The sequence below is a fragment of the Zalophus californianus genome, chromosome 1, assembly GCF_009762305.2.
Source record: "Zalophus californianus isolate mZalCal1 chromosome 1, mZalCal1.pri.v2, whole genome shotgun sequence".
Lineage (NCBI taxonomy): Eukaryota > Metazoa > Chordata > Mammalia > Carnivora > Otariidae > Zalophus > Zalophus californianus.
In genome coordinates this window covers 173,640,554-173,654,853 of record NC_045595.1, presented here as the reverse complement: position 1 = coordinate 173,654,853, position 14,300 = coordinate 173,640,554, and positions in this window count along the sequence as shown.

Sequence of the window (14,300 nt, the reverse complement as noted above, 5' to 3'; positions counted from 1 at the left end):
GTCTTACTTCTTATTATGGGGAACATCATTGGAAAGATATCATACTTTCAGAGATGACTAATCTGTGATTAAGATAGATCACCCATTGCTTCATAAGTAACATCTGGCATCAAAGATAATTCCATTGACTTGAAATCTCATAAAATGTAACATCATTAGATTGAAGAAAAGATTGTCATTCTTTCTGGTTATAATGAACCGTTCCTACCAGAAAGTCACAGAAAGGTGCTTTCTAATTTTCCCTAAAGAGCTATACAGTGGCAAACATATTTTCTGGAGCTATCCTAGAAGTTTGCTTCCCCATGACAGAAGATCCTTGAACAATTAGGGAAAAGGTATAATTCTGAGGCACAGATCATGCTTTAGATCATGCTTCTAATTTGCTGACACTTGTTTTGCTCATCTATAACCATAGATTCTAACAGAGGAGACAATTGATTTCTAATGAAAAATGTTTCCGTAGCCAATATGGCCCATAACATCATCACTTTCCCTTCAGGTAATAAATTTAACTGAAAAAAAAATCGTATACAGAATTACATCATTGATAGCATTTGAATTAATGAGGAAGCTTTACTGTTTTCTGGGAATAAATCAAGAATTCATTATTTTTTTATTTCCTTCCACTCTGTAATGATGTCAAGTCAATGCTGGGAACTCTCCTGAGTTCATATTAGGTAATTGCAGTTTTAACAACAACAAAAAAAGGTTAAGTTTTACATTAATTAAAAACAATAATAATAGGTTTCTAAATTATTATAGAGTAACAATAGAATAAAAATCAGGAGGAGTATTTTCTTCAAAGAAACTTTTCTTTGATCAGAGTTTTAATTCATAAATTAGATGCTTTCAATAGCTTAATTTATTCTAATACTGATTGCTTTATTGTGTTGGAAAAGTTTTGCTCATACTGTCTTTCCAATGGCAAAATGAAAAAAAATTCTCATACTTTATGAAAATAATATCATTTTATTTTATTTTTTATTTTTTTAAAGATTTTTATTTATTTATTCATGAGAGACAGACAGAGAGAGAGAGAGAGAGAGGCAGAGGAAGAAGCAGGCTCCCAAGGAGCAGGGAGCCCGATGCGGGACTCGATCCCAGGACTCTGGGATCATGACCCGAGCCGAAGGCAGACGCTTAACCATCTGAGCCACCCAGGTGCCCCGAAAATAATATCATTTTAGAGAAATTAAAAATATTTAAGATGAAAAGGCTGGTATGAGTTGATTAACATGTTTTCCTTATTTAAAGTATGTAAGTTTATAAGAGTCTAGTAAGCTGAAAAATCTGTAAATTATATATAGTACTAATAAGCACATAACTTTTGAAAGCATTTTCTATCTTTATTTAACATATGTTTAACTATTGATTTATCCTCCTCTAAGGAACAGGTGCAGTATAGAAAGGAAGAGGCAGTTGAGTTCATGGTACATGGAAAGCTGTTTCTTTGGACACTACTTTTAATTCTATTATCACCATAAGTTTTCCATATTTTTAAATAAATAACTTCGGAAAAGATATCATTCATATTAATGTCTCTTTTCCTTTACCAAAGAATTTAGCTTCCCCTACATTTTGGTTACTCTGTAGAAGAAAACTGTAAACCAAAACCAAAATCAAAAGTGAAACTAAAGAAACCCAAAACAACATCAAAAAACAAATCACGCTCCATCGTACTCAAATGATTATACCAATGACAACTCCAAGAGATTCTCTCTGACCAGTATTAAATAAATCTCTTGAACTTTTTATTTTTGTGAGTAATTTAAAATACCAAAGAATTTATAGAATATACAGTTTGACTTTAAAAACCTGGTGGTAGTCCTCAAAGGGAAAGGAATTAACATTTTTAAAGTATTGACTGCCTGGAAATAGCCAGTTGCTCTACACACATGAATTTTTTTTATCTTTTCCATAATTTCATGATACATTTTTCTTGTTAGGACTTTGGGGCTCAGAGAAGTTAAACAAGGTGTTTGAGCTTACACAATGATTTCATGCTGGAAATAGATTTCAAATATGTGAATATATAACTTAAAAGACCATGCTCTTCACATTGTATCACTTCAGAGACAAAACTGTTCAATTATCAGTCTTGGAGGAGTCTACTTTGTCAATAAATACATCAGCTGTCAGCAAGAGTCAAACCTGAGACTAGCCTTCAGTTGAGTAGGTTTTCTATGTAAGGAAAAACTTTCTGAAGTTAAAATATTTCTGTTAAGTAGGGGAAGTGAGTCCATTTAAGAGGAAGAAGAGCAGTGCCAACAACCTGTTAGGTCAGAAACTGAAGGGTCTGCTATTTTACTCTTCTTGCAAATTAACAAGTTAGTCTGCCACAGTTTACACACACACACACACGAGCAAAAGTTCTCTGGGTCAGAGAAATCTTTTTTTTTTTTTTCTTATAGCAAAAAGTAGCAGCCACAGCAATAAAATGTGCTGGCTTCTCATGTCCTAATTCCCACAGGGCAAGATGATAAGGCACAGAGAGTTATCTGCATGTGCAGTGGGTTGCACCACATGAGAAGAACCCCAAACTAAAGAGACTCTGAGTTTTCACAGGCGCAGTTGCTGATGTCCCTATTCTCCATCCTGGAGAGAGGTTACTTCTTAACCTGGAATGTAAAAAAAAAGCCTCTTCCAGGCTAGCAAAGGAAGGCATGTAAATCTCCAGCTCTGGAATATAAGCAAGTATCTCCAGGGAGGAAAGAAAAGTCCGTTATTTTTACTCTCCTGAAATGTCCCTAAATCTCTCTGGTGGAATACACCATCTCTAGCTTCCATATTCAAGCATGCCCTTTATTCAAAGATTTAGAATATGCAGTAATTCAAGAAGTTTATGGGAAATTGTCTCCAACAAAGCCTTGGAACCAGTATTCTTCTTGTTTTGCCAGACCATGCCTATAACCTCTAGTTTGAACTCTAGCTTATTTATTGAATGACCTGTTGTTTATTTTTATTTTTTCCCTTTCTATATTTTGGTGAGTTTCTTAGCCCTAAAAAAAACAGAACATGGAACAACAGCTTAAGTGCAAGTTGTGTATTTGAAAGTATGTTAGGCAGCAGAAATGAGACCCAGGGAGTGAAACAGGAAGTGGGGTGGGGGCGGGGGGTAGGCAATAGAAGGTTAGACTCTGAAGTGCTTTCTTGTAGCCTTTTCAGAGGGTGTGCCATGAGAATGGTTGACGTTCTGTCTCTCTGTGTCTCATGGTGATGTGGTGCCAGTAGGGCACTGTATCACGTCACTTTGGTTGACCTCTCCGCCTGCTTCCTTTCCTTCTTTTCCCTACCCTTGCTTCCCCTGCTTGCTTCCATGGCCCCACATAAAGCATTTTCCCCTTAATCTTTGCTACAGGCTCTGCTCTCTAGAGGACTTAGGCTGAAACAAAGTGCTTTGTGATTTAAGAAATACTTTCACAGACATTATCTTATATACACATCATTTGAAAATTAAGATTTTTTTTAAATCAAAGTGATGTTGTGAACATAAACTATTATCTTGTTTTAAAGTGCTTATGTGGAAAAATCACAATCTCCTGCACTACTGCCTCTCCAGCTTTGTAAATTCAATTCCCAGAGGTAGTATATTTCAAACTCTTAAGCAATGACTTTTATCATTTACTTTAATAACTCTTTAATATGTGTATTCAGTTTTAGAAAATACCAACGTTAGGGGCACTTGGCACTTGGGTGGCTCCGGTTGTTAAGTGTCCAACTCTTGATTTCCGCTCAAGTCATGATCTCAGGGTTGTGAAATCCAGCCCCGCATCTGGCTCTCCTCAGGGTGGAGTCTGCTTAAGAGTCTCTCTCTCTCCCTCTCCCTCAACTCTCACTCACACACTCTCTCTCTTTCTGTAAGTAAATAAATAAAATCTTAAAAAAAAAACCCAGCTTTAGGCAGTATCTGCCTGCTACTTATTAAGATGTTGAGGTGTCATCACTTTTACAGTGATCAAGCTTATCACTTCTGCTCATCCCACTCACCCATTCATTTTTTCTTTAATAATTCTCTAATTTTTCCATTTACTTGGTTTTGTATATACCTATGATCAAACTTTTTTTCCCCAAAATTTTCCAATGCAATCTAATAAATACCAATGATCATATTTCTAAACACTCCAACTTATTAATCTATCAGTTCCATTTCACTTTCTTGGAAAACCTCCTCTCCCAATCTCTACCCATCTGCTCCAATCTGGAAGAATTCCTTTCTAGAAGCAATGCACAAATGTCATCTTGTTGTTTGCTTTAATCTCTTTCCTCTGTTAGATATCCCATTTCTTGATTCTTATTTCTTCCTATTTCTTGCCTTATTCCTTCATTTGGTTGGAAACATTCTTTAGCTTTCTGGAAAGGAAGTTAATATTTTGAGGCTTTCTGAATTAGGCCACATCATAGGGCTTATCTAGGCTTAAGACTGGAGAGAAAGATTACTTGGGTTCGGCTCAAATTACTTTTACTTTGATTTATACTAAACCAGTAAATAATATTGTAAAAATAGGTGAGGTGTAAATGAGTTTGTAGACCAAATTGTGCTCAAAATTCTATGGTCAATATACCCTGCACATAGTGGACAAACATCAAAATCATAAATACTATGAACTGGATGCTTGCTGCTTTTTATTCCATTTGCTTGGTAGGAAGGACTATATCAGCAGTCAAGGTCTGCTTAATGCTTTCTTGTTTTATTTTATTACTAGGGCATTTGGCCACGGTTAAATGCTATTTGTTTTATGTGAAAATTTTTATTTTCCCTGTATGCTTGGCTGATAGGTTTAGCTGAATGGAATATTCTGGATTGAAAATTATTTTTCCTCTCAATTTTTGGATGCTTGGTCTCACTGTCTTTTAGCATCCAATATTGCTCTTAAGTAATCTGGTGCCATGCTTACTTTTCTAAATTTCATTGTCATTTTTTTCATTTCACTACTCTATCTTCTCTATAACCCATTGAATTACATCACTTGTGAACCTTCTCCAACTCCTCAGCCACCTCCACTACATTGATAGCGGTTGCAAGGGTAGAAGGGAAGGAAACTTTCTGTTAAGGTAGACACGATTATTGCTCTTGGCTCCCTTCAGGCACTATTCATTGTTCAATAAAGTGTCTTTAGTTCTGTTTCTCCCACTGTTTCATATCACCAGGACTGTAAATTTCAAGGCGGGTCTGTATTCCAATTGATTAAAAGAACATATCTTATATGTTTGATAATGAAGTCCAGAGATGACAAAAGTGAAGGGTTTAGGAATGATGAAGGTGGGTCATAAATGGGCTGATGGTGAGCACTGAGCCTGTGTAAAACAAAACTAATGCCAAGTAAAAATGAGAATTATGGTTAAAAAACTGAATACAAATTTATGAACCTTGAAAATGTGGACATAAATGAAAATCAGTAGATTGTGGGGAGGAAGTTTAGGAATTCCCATGTACCTACTTTCTGTACTAGGGAATGATAAATGGATAGTGTCTCAGTCTAATAACTAAAGAAAAAATAGCTTGAGTATATTTCTTAAAATTACAAAGGTAATCTCCCATAAGAACTGATTTAAAGTAAGTAGCAGTTGTAAGAATTCAATTTTGACATTCTCATGGGACAAGAAAGATATCAAATTATTAGTGTTTAACTCCTTTTTTAAGGAAGAAGTATTTCTTATTGTATCTGCTACTATAACTTCTTTGAATAATAAATCCAGGTTGATGAGACACATTGCAGTTGAGAATGTAGCTACAAAGTTGCTGAGTATCATTTACTATAGGTTTGATATAGATAGAAGAATATGAATTTCATGAAATTTTACTATGTATTAATTTTCTTTATTAATACATATAAGAGACCATTTTAATTGCTTTTAAATTATTCTAAGTTTTTTTTAGAATAGGTATTTCCTGGAATAAAACTTTATGCTGTGATTAGGCTACAAGGTAATTTAACTCCTTGTGGTGTACATTGGCAAGCAAAGGGGAAAAGTGAAATAGTTCAAGCTCTTCAGTTGAAAAAGTAAAATACAAATCATAACCTGAAATAAGCAAACTTTCATTCTTTCCTAGTTTTCCCACAAGCCACTCAGAGGCCTTATTAACTGCAACTCATTTTGGCTATAAATACAGGCCTATCTATTTTCTGTAAAACAATAGGGTAGAATTCATAAGATTTCTCAGAGATAAGGTTAAATGACTTCTCTACGTCTCCTCAGGTAGTTAATAACAGATCAAGAATTAGAATCCAGGTGTTTGAGTTTCTTCGCACAATAGTATACTGTCTCAGAAAGCTGTGATTCTTAAATTTTGATGTATGATATTCACTAGGGCATCACTTGACAGTCCCTCAGATCTGGGTGAGACTCAGGAATCTCTCATAAGAAGTACCCCAGTTGTTGTACCCCACACATATGGATATACATTATTTTAAAGTTGCTTCTTTAAAAGCAGTCCAGGGGCACCTGGGTGGCACAGTCAGTTAAGCAACTGCCTTTGGCTCAGGTCATGATCCTGGGGTCCTGGGATCAAGCCCCGCATTGGGATCCCTGCTCAGCGGGAAGCCTGCTTCTCCCTCTCCTCCCCACTCATGCTTGCTCTTCTCCCTCGTGCTCTCTGTTGCTATCTTTGTCTCTCTCTCAAATAAATAAATAAAATCTTAAAAAAAAAAAGCAGTCCAGTGGTCATGTGTCTTTGTGTGACATAAGACTACTTATGTCAAGTTGCATTCAGTGGAGTAGTGTTTGTTCCAGTCCTGACAGAAAGAAGTCAGATGACATCTGACCTCGTTGCGCCTTATTGTGCAGTTTTCAAAAGTTGCAAACAACTGGTTATCATCAAAATAGTATACAAAGTGATTATTTTACATCATGGTTACCGTGGGTTGACCTCATTGTAACCTGTGCAGATCATTAGCAGTCATCATTAAAATTTCAGTCCTAGAAACTGATCTTGGATTTCTCTCTTAAAGACTGTAAAAGTGTGTAGGCAAATAGAATTTCTGTATATCCCATCTGCAGCATTATTTCATGTTTTTTTTCATCTGCACTATAAAACTTTATGAACCTGGGCTGTAATACAACAATGTAGTGCACAGTCCGTTGGTGTTGCTGAAATCAGTCTTCTAAGACGTCTGTCTGGACGTGATTTTGCAGGTAATAGGCTGTTTCAGTTCTGCTTGAGTGTTCCCTGCTGTCTCCACCCCAGAAACAGCTGTGTTTTACTGTTGTCATTTGGAATACATAAATAAAGGCAAGAACACCAGTATTCCTTTTAATTTTCTTTCCCAATAAATAATTAGGGTAAATGTAAAGAGTCTGTAGTTGCTTTGAATGAAAGATGCTATGAAAATATAAAGTAGTTTAGCATATTTTCATAAATTACAAATACATTTATAAGTAGAATGTTCTCCATGTTGGCTCTTACTCATATTACAAAAGTTCTCTATCAAATTTTAGTAGGCTTTATTTTTGGCTATTATTTTTTTAATGAAACAGGCATATATCTTATTGGTAACAAAATGGGAAATAAAACAATAAAATAGTTATTTAGCTGGGGAAAAGATATAGAATTTTCTAATTCAGAGGTTGACAACTATGACCTGTATGCTAAATCCAGTCCACTGCATGTTTTTGTAAAGAAAGCTTTATTGGAACATGTATACTACCATTAGTTTGTGTATTGTCTATGCATATAAGCTGTAACAGTATGGTTGAGCAGTTGTAACAAATACCATAGGGCCTAAAATATTTACTATTTGAGTCTTTTTACAAACAATTTACTGACCCATCATTCTAACCCAATGGTTTGCAGACTTCACAGAATTCTTGGAGATCTTTTGAAAAAATAGTCTAGACCCATATTTAAGGATTTGAATTCATTTGGTCTGGCGAGGGACTCAGAGCTTCCTACTTCATCCGATTATGTAGCAAGAATTGAGAAACATTTTCTGACTTCTGCAGTAAATGTACATTCCCCACAGACTATATGACATTGTTCTCAGAGAGTAGGAGGTCAGTCAGACTAAGGTTTGTCACATAAGTCATGGCCTCAGATAAAAACAAATCCAAGATGACTTTCTTCTTGTTTGATTGATCAAATAAATGCTTCACAAGTGACCTGACACGACTTGAAATGATCCTGGAGAAGCTGAATGCCATGTAAAGTATATTCATCATGGTTCAGAGGAAGGAAAAATTACCTTGTATCGAGGTGTCAGGGAAGACATCAGAAATGTATGTTTTGAACTGTGCAGAGATGCTTCAAATATGGGTAGAATCCAATGCTTCAGATAAGGTCACTGTAGAGATTTAAAATTATTTTTTCCTTCTCTGATCTTTGCCCTAAAATCCCAGAATCGGAGTTTATCCATCTTGGCTTGCCGTAGCCCAGTTCAGTTCAACAAAATGAATCGACCCTGGTGCTACTTAGTGTTGAACATACCACAATGAACAAGACAGGTATTACCTGGCTCTATTGGAAATTCTAAGTTGGGATATTTTGAAAGATTGATATGGAGTAGGGTGGAGAGGGGGTGTTCAAAGGGAGAAGGATGAGAAGGATAAACAAAGCATTTGCAATAATCTTGGACTGATTATGACAGAGTAGTAATGGTAGACATGAATTTGAAGAGTAATTAGGATTACAATTTTAAGGGCCTTTTTAATGCCATGTTGAGGAGTCTGGACTTTCCACAAGACAATAGGAAACACTTCAAAGAGTTTTTGAACTGTAGAATGAAATGATCAGAGGGCAAAAATATTGTGCTGATAATGGGGAAAATATTTGAAAAGGAGCAAGTCTTGAGACAGGAAATCCAAGTAAGTGTCTTTTGGGGCACAGAGACTCGTCCTATGAAGCAGGGCAGTGATAATAGTGAAAGAGATAAACAGATGAGTTTCAAAGGTAATGTGGAGGTACAAAAGATACAGGACTTGGAGATTCATTAGATGTTGTTTGTAGAAAGGGTAAAGGATTCTGGGAGGACAGAAGCTATGGCTCCATCTTTGTTCAAGAAAAGGCATTTGTAGTGCTTGATATTGACTTACAGAATTTACTATTTCAGTTTTATATTTCTATCGCCTCCAGTTCTGCTACTGAAATATCTAACAACAACAACAGCAACAAAAAAACAAAACCTCTGGCTTTACTGGGACCACCAATGCAAAGTCAATTTGCTTCATGACCCTTGAGGAGAGGGTTGATTTTGAGGATTTCATTTTGTAAATGGCTAGGGGCCACATTGAAATGAGCTGTGACACATTCACAACTATATTCATATTGCAGAATGTGAAAGGCAAAGATATTTGCATACTTCTGTCAGCTTTGGACAAGAAACCCTTTCACCTTAAAGATCCATTCATCCTTCCAAATGATCCCACTTAATGTATGACTCATATTCATTCAACTGCTGTACTTGGAACATTTAAAGGATCCATGGGCCATTTACTTCTTTTAGAGATTGTTAGCAATGCTATCTTGGGGATTTATGCTTCCTTTACTATGTTTCGTGAACTGTGAGGTAGGTCTTTACTATTCATTTATCCTTATCCTGGAAAAGCCAGAGCAAGAATAAGAGAAAAATAGCGAGGGAGGCAATGTTTGTATTTATTGTTTGTACATTGAGCACTGGCAAAACAGTATTCTGCATTCAAATGATAAATATTCAGCAAGGTATGTATCAGTAATAGAATAGGCCAGTGGAAAGAGTAAGTTTTATCTGCCTTCATATTGATTCCAGGTTGGTCATACATCATCTTTATTGAGAGCAGCTCATGGCTTGCTATGAAAGCAATGTGTTCTTGCATTCTCTTGCTAACTTTCTTCACTTTGATTCCTTGCATTATAAAGTTTTCTCTTTCACTTTAATAGCCAAATATTAAATGCAAGTAGGTTTAAGGACTAAAACTGGGTAATTGATAAAATTAACTATCCTATTTAAAAAATGTGATTTCTTCTTTCATTTGCTGTTCTTTCCTACTAGACTATAAAACCCTCTGTAGTATCATGAACTACTTCCTTTCCATGTGTTAATATCTTACCTAGTTTCCAATCATAGTAGATATTTGACCTATATTTAAAACTTTCATTCAACTTCCTTTTCCACCCACTCGCACATTAAACTCTCTTAAAGACCTAGTTATCTTAAAATTGTGAGCCTTTTTTTTTTCTTTCTCTTTACAATGACACTTCTCTCACTTCCCAGTGTTTGGAGCTCTTTAAGAGTTAGCATTTTTTTTTTTTTTTTTTTTTTTTTTGGTATATTTTGATCTACTTGAGCTCTGAGTGTTGCTACGTTGAACCCACCTGTCCTTGGCATTTCCAAAGGCGGGAAGAGTTCCATGATTTTTGTGCACACTTATAGATAGTAGGAATACTTCTGTTTATAGGAAACGTGAGCAAATTCTCTCATCAACATTTTTTTGTTGTCTCCCTATAGGAAGATATAGAAAAGAAAATCATTCCTATCCTAAGAAGCTTTTCTGGAAAAAAAATCCAGGGAGTTTCTTATTTCGAGAAAAATTAAATGGCAAACATGATGGTACTAACTATAGACATAGTAATAGGTATTCAGGAAAGAAAGAAATCTAGGGGTTGGATTTACTGGATGTTTAATATCAAAGATAGGACTTGAATAAAATGGAAAATGAAGGATGAATAAAACTAGAATAGGCAGAGGAGTGGATACGGAAGAGGAAGTGAGATGGTGAGGAAAGACAGTAGCTGCTTCAAATTGAGAAAGTGGCCTTAAATAAAGTTATGCTAGCCTCAGGTTATAGCAGGAACCCTGCCTAGTGAAATCATTCTTATGTGTTTCTTCCCATTTTGCCCATCGGTGTTTGCCTTTCTGGACCTGAGTATGGGTTTGACTCTCACATCTGTGTATCTGATCTTGATTTGACAAACTAGAGGTGTAGTTCCTGTGTTTCTGATTTTAATTTTTATTTGCCTTGCTTGCTTCATCCAAGATCCCAAACTTAGTGCTAAACTAGACCCAGTTTTGGTTTTGTTTCTCTCCTTGATTCAACTTGCTGCTTTTGATTGGTTTATGAACCTATACCATTCTCTCTTCTTTAATGGTGAAACAGAAGACACAAGATGAAAACTATGATTTCTCTTGAGTTACTAAAGGTCTTTCACACTTGACTATTTTCTCAGATATATATGGCCTCTCTCTGATCTGCTTTTAGTTCTGTTTATATGTAAAAGTAAGATAATAGGGAACCACTTATAATATGTTTCAAGGCTTCCAGAACCTTTAGTTATCACAGGACAGCAAAAAATAGAATCCTTTTGCACATGGCAACTTTAATATTTTGTCAGTCAGTTCATAAATATGTGTCATGCATGGTTCCAGATTCTGGTCATATAGAAATAAATACGCTCCCTCATGGAGCTTGCATGTTAGTGTCAGGAAGAAGAAAATACACACATAAAAATAATGGAATAATTTAATTTCATATGCTTATAGAGTTTGGACGGGTTGGAAGAGGGTGCTACTTTAGCTAAGATGTTCAGTAAAAGTATGTTTGAGGAAGGAACGTTGAAGATGAGATGTAGCATTTAAGTTGAGACAGGACAGACAAAAAGTGCAATAAATGAGAAGATTCTTAAGTGGAAGTGACTTGATGTACTTATGGGACAGAAATAAGGCCAGCACGCTTCGAATATAGTAGGGATGAAGATAAAACTAAAAGATGCAGAAGTTCATATTTTAGATTTCTACACAAGTAGGTATTTTACCAAGACACCATATTTGGTTCAGTTTTTATAACACATTTTGATGTGTTATGGCATTCCTACTTAATTTCTTGCTTATCTTTATGAGTTAACTAAAGGTCACATATTTTGAAAGACTAAATCAGTTCCTAATCCTGTGGCAGGATTTTGACTTGCAACAAATTCATCACTTATCAAAAATCAAAGTAATTTTTTCTTCCTTTTTAATATTTAAAATGTGATAAAACTTCTCTTCTTTATTACATTTTCCAGCAGGCTTAAAGTTTATGTTGTTATATGTAGGTAATGCTGAATGAAGGAAATGCTAATAAAATTTAACCAAGGGTTCATTTTATGTGAATACAAAATGGATGTGAGTTTGGTTTCTTCTTTCAGCGTGGGTTGATGAATTTTGTAGCTTTTATATGTGAGTTTGTATCCTAGAAATTTTCCTTATTGGCTCTGTCAACTTAGACAAGTTAATAAATCTCTGGGTCTTCATTTCCCCCACTGTACAGTGGAAGATCATTTTATGAGGGTTTTAGGAGGATTACATAAGGAGTTGAAGTGTGTGGAAATACCTCACTCAATCCGTCACCCATACCACACTGCACAATAAATGCTTGAGTTCGTAGAGATGAATGGGGGGCAGTACATACCTGTTCATCTTTCTTTAACATGCTTTTGCTTTGCCTCTTCAAGTTCAAGGACTCACTTCTCCACAGAAGTAGTTATACTCTGAATTACAGGGTGTTGAACACTATCAAATAGCTATGGGTATTGGCATCAGAAAACAGGGGCAGGGGGGGCAAGCCTCTTTCTAAGGTAATGATTAAATTATAGGTTTTGGGTCCCATTCCTACTCTTTTATACTGGTTCAGCCAGCCCACCTTTAGAAGAAGGAGCTTAATGGGAACTTTCTTCCAGGGCACCTAAAGGATTTCTTTCTGCTCTGAGTTCTCATTTGCAAACAGCCTCCTCTGAAATGCTCTTTTTACTTTGACCCATTGACAGAAAATACTTGAGGCCTTGGGTATAGAATTCTCCACTGACTTTTCATTATCTTGCCTATTCTGTGTGTCAGAGTCTCCATTTAGCATCAATTTTTATTCTCCTGCAGATTCCATGATCTCGACGATGCGGAACCTGACCCATTTCTTAGGCGGGTCCTTGTCTGGATTACTCCCTGACTTTGTTCTCTTCAGACAGGGCTGCCGCTCAGGGATCTTTGCTCCTGTGGAGACTTCTACCCTGTTGTTTTTTTCAGTTACTTTTTTGCTTTTGGGTGTACTGAGTTGCATCCTTTTCTGCTCTCAGAATAACTAGGGAAGGCCATTGAAATCAAGAGGCAACTGGGGAAGATTTCGATAGGATGTAGTTGCCAAAATGACACCATTTTAAAGCATCTATTTTAAATTCTCCTTACTAGGTCTATGCTTTGAAATAAGTAATTTCAAATATGCTAAATTGTTTTTGGCCAAAGATATTTTTTTATTCTTTCTCTGTATTTCTTGTGTTCAAAGCAAACAAAGCAACGTGTGGGAAGTGTTTTGAGCCACATCAACATCATCAAAGTATTTATTAAACACTCGATCTTGAATGGTGTCTTGGTTGTTTCAACAAGTTACATGTAAGGTCTCTCAGCCTTCTCAACATTTATAACTGAAGTAAACAAATGGCACACCATCTTTTGATGTTCCTGGCAGCATCTTTTTGTTTCTTCTACTCTTGCCTTACCTTTCTCTTTCTTCTCATTCATTCTAAGTACTCTAGGTGGGCGATGTGATATTTCAACCAATAGGTATACTAAAACATAGCAAGTGCTCTGGTGAAGGCATATGTAAAGGACTGTGGGAATTTAGGCAATGGAACGACCATGCTTTCTTTCCCCAGAGTTCAGGGAGAAGCTGCACATCAAATTGAATCTTAAAGTATATGTGTAGGGACTTTCCAGGTGGATAGGGGAGATGGGGATTCTAAGAGGTAATGGTGGATGATGACAGATTTGTGAAGTTTCTTCAGAGAAGCAGAACCAGTAGGTTATTCATTCACTCACTCACTCATTCACTCATTATGAGAAATTTGCTCTTGTGATTAGGAAAGCTGAGAAGTTTCACAATCTCCGGTCTACAAGTCAGAGACCCAGGAAAGCCAGAGGTATAATTTTAGTGCAAGTCTGAAAACCTGAGAACCAGGGAAACCAGTGGTATAAATTCCAGTCCAAAGGCAGGAAAAAGATTGATGTTCCAGCTCAAGCAGGCAAGCAAGGAGCACTAGGGGTGAATTATTCCTTCCTCAGGCTTTTGTTCTGATCAGGCCCTTAATAATTCATTAAGGATGCCCATCTACTGATTCAGATGCTAGTCTCATCTGAAATGCCCTCCCTATAGACACTCTAAGAAATAATGTTTAATTTGAGTACCCCTAGCATAGTCAGGTTGATACACAAAATTTACCATCAAATGAGCAAAGGTCTAAAAAATATGTACTTGAAAAAGTCAGTGGTTCATTGTGATGAAACAACTTTGAAAATTTAATCTTCCAAGGATGCTGGGTGGCTCAGTTGGTTAAGCGTCTGCCTTTGGCTCAGGTCATGATCCCA